The following is a 7,407-nucleotide window of genomic DNA, read 5'->3' as shown; positions in this document are numbered from 1 at the left end:
AATCGATGCTTTCTGTAAAGGTGCTAACAATCCTGCTTTTGTTCAGGTGAAGCTACCATCACTGCTGCTGGGGAACTTGTGGAATCTAGATGTGACAATCCCCCTGTGTTGCTGTCTGTTACTTATTTTTAAATCCTCCGGTTAGTATGAATATTGTGTGACTCGTGTTTTTCAGCTTCAATTGACTTGTTTCCGTGGGAAGAGCAGCACACCTGTGTTCAATAAGACTGAGAGACAATCTAAGGAGGATCCTCATCAGCAGTATATTGAGGTTAACAGATGGTAACAGGCTACTGCTTGTCATAGTCTTTACAGGAGACCTTCAGCTTGTAGCAGGATGTTCTCAGTCTCTCAGCTCTTTTAGTGTTCTGCTACTTCTGTCTTACATTGAGAGTGATCACTTTTTTTGTACTAAACTGTGAATTCTGTTCCGCCTATCTCATGTCACTGAACTGAATTTCCATGCAAAATGTGTCATTAGATATGCTTTTTTAAACTTGTGTGTCCTTTCTCTTCTCTAAGGATTTCTGAATTGTCATTGACACATCCACATCTGTCCACAGCTGTACTCCATCATTTCTAATTTAACAGTGTCATCTGTCTCACAGGAGGCCATTGTTCTCCTTTCAAACACATTTACATTTCACATTAAACTTAAATCAGAGACAGAATGCATTCTTTCTCCTTCGTTCTTATTCATATTTCAGTGTGGTGTTTTAAATACTTAACTCAAAAAGTTAATTCCACATAGCCAGACATACCTCTACAGTGCTGTGTATGTGTTATACACACTTTTTGCATATTTCCTTGGAATTGATTCACTATTTGCATACACTACATTAATTGTGTTCAACAGACAAGTTTTAACATGTAATGATAAAACATACAGTGTAAATATTTAGTAGAAAGAAACGTGGATTACTTTTGCTATTGATGGCAATGTCACAACGGCTGTAGAAAAATTCACAATGGTGGCATGTTGTGTGGCTAATGTTAACATTAGTTTTTGACTGTATGTCCACCGGTCAGAGCTCTGTGAAAACTGCAATGCTGAGCGACAATCACAAATGGTGGAAACTTTGAGACTGTTTCGAAACCAATAAACAAGGACTGGATGTGGGTTCATGTGTTTTCAGGTCGCCTGTCATGCTTCTGCTTCAGCTAATGTTTACATGTTTTGTCTCCCTCCTGCTCTTTGTGCTCACATATACTTTATTTTAATACAGCCAAATCACAATAAAACTGTTCTCATTTACATAATTTTCTGTACCTGCTGACAACAGAATGAGTTTTAAATAGTGACCTAAAACAGCCCATTAAGACTGCATGTTAACCAGCAGTTACTTCCTAGCTACAGTGCTAAATCACTGATTCTACAAACTCAACATCATCAAACAGGCTCAACGTTTATGAGATAAAGACAACAGCTGTCATGTGAACTTAATTATATTGTCATGTTAAATGATCACTCAGAGAGAAGGTTAGAAGCAATTGAAAATCCTTGTCTTTCATGCACATCTGTGTCCACTGTGCTGTCAACTGTTTTGCCCTCTACTGTCAATCAGAGGCACAGAGAGAGTCTTCTTCCGGAGGTGTGCATGGACATCAGTCCTACAGAATTTAAAGCAACAAACACTGAAGCAACCCTATTTAAAATAGGGTTGTAACCAGAGGTTATGCATTCATGATATTATTAACTGTCTTTGCAGTATTTTGAGCTGAAAAAAAAGACGCACTGTAGGGACTTAAAGTAATTTGCTGAAAAGGGCAAAATATGGGACCTTCAAACTGCAAAGTAAGGATGCCAGATGATTTTAGTATTTTGTAAACAAGACTAAATATATCTTTCCCTGGGTTCATATGTGTGCAGAACATGGAGTAACAGAACTTTCACAATGTATGAATTTAGAGCAGGACTGTCTGCAGACTGATTATTAAAATGTTGTAAAATATTGCTGAACCAAAGAAGAACTGCGGGGACTTTCCCTGCTGATGCAGGCCTTAGGCATAATCCTTTCTGCTGCAGTTTGCCTGTCAGCTATATCTTTTTGCCAAAGCTGTTCCTCACAGAGGGTGTCACAGGGAAGAGGCATACGTCTACATGCTCTGACAGGCTGCACCTGGATGCTGACCACACTGCTGCTAGACAACCTGCCACTTTCACTTCAGCATCACATCGGCTGGAGAGATCAGGGTGGTACATTTATGTATGGTGAGGAAGAGTGAAGTGAACATAAAACATCTGAAATGACTGGCACATGACTGCCTCTGTTTAAGTTTGATTTTCCCAGTAAATTTCCACCAGCAGGATGAGCACCACAGTAACAGCGCTCTCTGTTAAACATGTACCATTTGACTGCACTCTGCTGTGGTTCAGTCCACTGCACAGCTCAGCTGCAGATCTTTATTGTGGTCACGTCCTGCTACAGGAACTGCGAAGATCCATCAGACCGGAGCTGGATCTTTACTTAGCCATTCTTAATGCACAATCAGTATTCATCCCAGTTGGACTGCTCATTTTCACTCCCTCTGTGTCTAAAGCTGCTCCCAAATTTAGATCAAAATGATATACGACACACATAACTCTGCACTATAACTAAATAAGTCGTTTAACAAAGTAGGGATGAAGCAGCAATTATATGGACAAATCTTCCAAAGAGTCTCAAGGACAAGCACTGAACAGAGACAGAGAAAGTCAATACTTCTACAAGCTGAACGCTCCGCTGTTGGCCACCAGGAGGCACCCGGGAGTCCATGAGCGTGAAACCAACCAAAAATGAATACAACAGTCTGTGGTGGGTACACAAGTTTCTGTCGCATAGATGCTCTATAAAGATTGCGTCCCAGCTACACATAGAAATAGTCAGATAACCACATCAAAGCTGTAGATAACTCCATAAGTACCATATTAGAAGTCCGTGATGTCACGTGGTTCCATGGTGTAATGGTTAGCACTCTGGACTCTGAATCCAGCGATCCGAGTTCAAATCTCGGTGGGACCTGCATTGTTTTTCAGCGTTAAGTCTTTATTTTCGATCTAATTATCCAGGGTTCCCACATTTATCACAGCTTCTTTAAAACAAATCATCATAAATTCTGAGTTATGGAAACATGTACCCCAGTTATACGATCCAAATAAGTCATTCAATTTTCTCTTAAAGCTTCAAAGGCTGCACTTCGACCAAAATATCTTCCTCAGGCAACTATCAAAGACTGGAAGGCCTTTCTTGTAGATGCAGTAATAAACTCATACCATAATCACCTTCAGGTCAGCAGGTAGCTGAGTAACATCTTTTAGATCGAAATGTTGCCTTTGAAGAGAAGGAAGACCTTAAAAATTTAATTACATATTTGTAGCCTCAAAGTGCGCAGACCTTTTTCTGACCAGTAAGCATTTTTTGTCTTGCACCTAGAACTTTTCTGTTTTAAGGCGCAGACCACAGTTATATGTAGTATAAGTATGATATACCGAACAACAATAAACTGTTGAAAAACACGCATAAGCACCAAAAAGCTGGGCAAACTAGTGCAGCTTGCATGGCCAGCTGGTGATGATCTCCTGCTAAGCTTATGAGCATTGATTTAAGATTTTGATTTTCTCATATATTTTTCTTATAATTAACTCAGAGTGGCTGATTTTTAGCCACCTAAAGAAAGAAAAATGTTTGCACCAGAGAAACAGCCTCATTAAGTGTTTAATTTTAAGAATTTTCTTTTTATTATTCTTCATGATGTATTAGTCAGTAAGCTCAAACATCCCGACTTTAGGAGAATTTAATTTTGACTTTTCAGGAAGGATACTAATAAAACTCACTCTAAGATTTACAATGCCTTTAACGACAGGCTGACATGTTTACATAAGACCGACCAAATTAAAGCTTCAAACTTTTGGCTGGATTTCAAAGCTCAGCAATAACCCAAAACACAAATGTTGCTGTTTTTCATTGCAGCACAGAAAATTTTGGTCTAGTAAAAATGACTTCTCTGAATTTCCCATGCAATGCGAAGTAATAGCAATAGTAGGGTCCACATTGCCTTTTTGAACTTTAGTTCCTTCATTCCTTTGGCAATTAACAATCTAGCTTTCACAAAAACTCACTGGTGTGCAGGTTGTTGCCACAGATGCTCTGTTTCCTCCTTTTTATAGCAGCAGTATTTCACTTACGCTACCGGTCAAATGTTTGGAGTCACCCAGACAATTTCATGTTTTCATGAAAACTCACACTTTTGTTCATGTGCTAACATAATTAACAAGGGTTTTATAATTATCATTAGCCTTTCAACACCATTAGCTAACACAATGTAGCATTAGAACACAGGAGTGATGGTTGCTGGAAATGTTCCTCTGTACCCCTATGGAGATATTCCATTAAAAATCTACTGTTTCCAGCTACAATAGTCATTTATTACGTTAACAATGCCTAGACTGCATTTCAGATTAATTTATTGCTGTATCGATTGAAAAAAGCTGCTTTCTTTCAAAAATAAGGACCTTTCTAAGCACTTTCTAAGTGACCCCAAACTTTTGAACGGCTGTGTACTGTCATCTTTAGATCCTCCGTGTTATTTTATGGGGAGTAACACATACAGACATTTACTGATCTGTTTCTAATCTAAAGCTCCTGAACTCATACTGAGCAATCCACTCTGATCAAAACATCTTGTGATGTCAGTGCTATGGATTAATGTTTCTGCAGAGGCAATATGCCTCCGCTGTCTCATCTTTTAGATATCAAGGAGTATAGAAGAAATAGAAGAAGATCATGGCTTCTTTCTTGATGATGAGCCTACCAGTAACAGCAAATGAGATCTTTGGCTACGCAGCAAAATAATTATTTTGTCATTGTGAATAATGGATGAGAAGGAAGCTACATTTAAATGTGGCTGCTGTCCAAGATGAACCTGTTTCACCACACAAATACAATTCAAACTGATTTGGGTGGGCAAACATTTTAAAAATCCAAACAAATATTTCCTCAAGACTCCAAGATGTCGACAAAATATGTCAGTTAAATTAGCTAAAGTCAAAGTCCAACCATCATGTAGTATACTGAGGCAAGGGGGTTAAGCATGTGATATATAATATCCTCAGACAGTGTGGGAAAAATTAACATTTCTAAATTTCTTTCTCTGTTGGAGTTGCCTTCCCTGTATCAGGCCCTCAGGCTTTTAAAAGTTTTTTATTGATTTATTTTCAGGACAGCACTGTCATGATATATGTGGAGAACTCTGATGAAACAGCCATTAAAACTGGATGGAAGTGAGCAAGTTTGCTGTTGAGGCGTTTCAGTAAAATACTACAAATTGGATTCACGTGTCATTGTTGTGTCTGAATCCTGATTTTATTATTAAATAAAACAAAGTTCTTTAAATGTCTGTATTCAGTAAAACCAATTGAACAGTTGTTCTTTTATAACTACACAATAAGTTCCACTCTAAACTGCAGAGAAATAACAAATTGTATAGGCTAGTATAAGTTTTAATTTTTCAGTATTTGGACCTGCATGTACTGAGAAACCTGAGCACCTTTGCTTCACTTTAAATGGCTGTCAATGTGAAATATCAGGCAGCATCTCTGTGTGATGAAAGCCTTACAGGAAGGCAGGCGATGGTTTTTGTTTCTGTGCCGACATCCTGCGCTGCAGTAAGCGACTTCCAGTCTGTGTGTGATTCAATCTCTCAGAGACAAATGAAAACTCAGCCACTGTCTGCTGCCGCTGAGCACGCAATCCACTTTGAGCATTCAAGCTGTTATTCACATTCTCCCTGCAGATTCATTTCTCCCCTTTTCTATCCAAATACAGCTGCTTCAATCAAATTGGACAAAGGGAGCAATCCAACATGTGATAGGATTATTCAAATATTTGTTCCGCTCCACCTGTCTTACATCTTATCTTTTTATTTGTTTTCAACCTTTTATGTAAAGGTAACACCATGTTGAACATTTTTTATTTCATAGCTGTCATAGTGTGTTTTACCACAAACTGCAGCATCAGTATAGTGCTGCTATCATTGTCATTCAGACATTTACAATCAAAGATGACGCAGCAAGATAAATGAAAATGGAGTCCATCCAAAGCAGCCTGCGATCTTCTAGCATTAAGATATGCTCATTCGTAAATTTCCACAGAACTGTATGTCTTGACAATCACCACACAAGGGCAGTAGAGGGCAGGACAATAGGCCATGTTGTCTGAGCTCTCAGGTCCTGTCAGTTCTCTGCATCACTTCAGTCTTTCCAAGCATGAGACCTTCTGAAAGTCTGTATCGACTGTGGTTGCGGATAGAAAAGTTGATTCTCTGGAGCCATCTTAAACTAATTATGTTAATTTATGATCTGCACCCACTTCAGGTCAGTTTAGCTGAAAGTTTTTCCGACACTGGCTGACTAAGTATAAAAATACTTGGACTATCAAGTATTCTACCACGTCCTAGTTTAGCTCAGTGTAAAGTCAGTGATAGTGGAGTGATTTCACAATTCTGCAGCACCAAACTTGGGTGCAAGTGTATGTAGAATTTAGATATTTGTTATTCTTTTGTGTCTTCAAGGTGGATTTTGATTTGCAGCCAAGTGACCTCAACTACCCACAGCAGGTAAGTTAATAGTCAGTGTTGGCAGAGAGGTGTTTTCACACACAGATTAGATATTTGATCATAAACAAACACAATTTATGCTTTGTTGACAGTGGAGACAGAAAATGTGCTTTTGTTATCAAGCAGGGTCTTAAATTTGGTGATGTTTTAGTTTATGGTCACAAGGGGCTGGAGCTAAAAAAGACAGACGCCCCTGTTCGCCCATACTCACAGCCAGTTTGGAATCGCACATTAACATTGCATGATGCTGAATTTGTGTCTTTTGGACTGCGGGAGGAGAAAACCCACACAGGAAGAGGAAGAAGACACAAACTCTACACAGAAAGATCTGAGCTGACCAGGTGGGTTGAACTCATTTGGTTGTTACTGCATCATCGGTGCCAAAATACATGGTGGGTGTTTTGTAGGCCAAATACATTATTTAGACTTAGTAGATTTAAGTGTAGCTAATTTTAGACCCCGCAGAAAAAAGGCTTTTTATTCCTGTCAGCATGCTGCATTGTGGTGTTAAAATGAAACACACTCAGTTGCCTATATATCAGGTAAATAAAACTGTCTGATACAACAGGTGTGCTACAAATCCCAGCTTCCTGGATGCTGTAATGCCCATAGAGAGCTGCTGGTTTAGGGTTGGGATCATTTTTTTTAAAGGGACGCAACTTCCGGTGCTGTGGAACTTCTGACTTCTAATATTTTACCCAGCCTGTTGAAATCAATGAAGCTCGTCCTGAGCTTTGAAATGTCAGACAGCAATGACAACATCTGATCTTGCCCCATCCTGTGCAGTTAAGTCGCACATGCTCCGCCAAATGT

General features: G+C 39.1%; 1 non-coding gene across 1 annotated transcript; it reads left to right on the top strand.

Moving 5' to 3' along the window:
• The first annotated feature begins 2,930 nt into the window (after window positions 1–2,930).
• Window positions 2,931–3,002, top strand: trnaq-cug (transfer RNA glutamine (anticodon CUG)). The gene has a single exon. It is a non-coding gene; the product is annotated as a tRNA-Gln (tRNA).
• The last annotated feature ends 4,405 nt before the right edge of the window (window positions 3,003–7,407 follow it).

Source organism: Acanthochromis polyacanthus, chromosome 8, assembly GCF_021347895.1.
Source record: "Acanthochromis polyacanthus isolate Apoly-LR-REF ecotype Palm Island chromosome 8, KAUST_Apoly_ChrSc, whole genome shotgun sequence".
Lineage (NCBI taxonomy): Eukaryota > Metazoa > Chordata > Actinopteri > Pomacentridae > Acanthochromis > Acanthochromis polyacanthus.
This window is presented reverse-complemented; position numbering and strand designations above follow the sequence as displayed.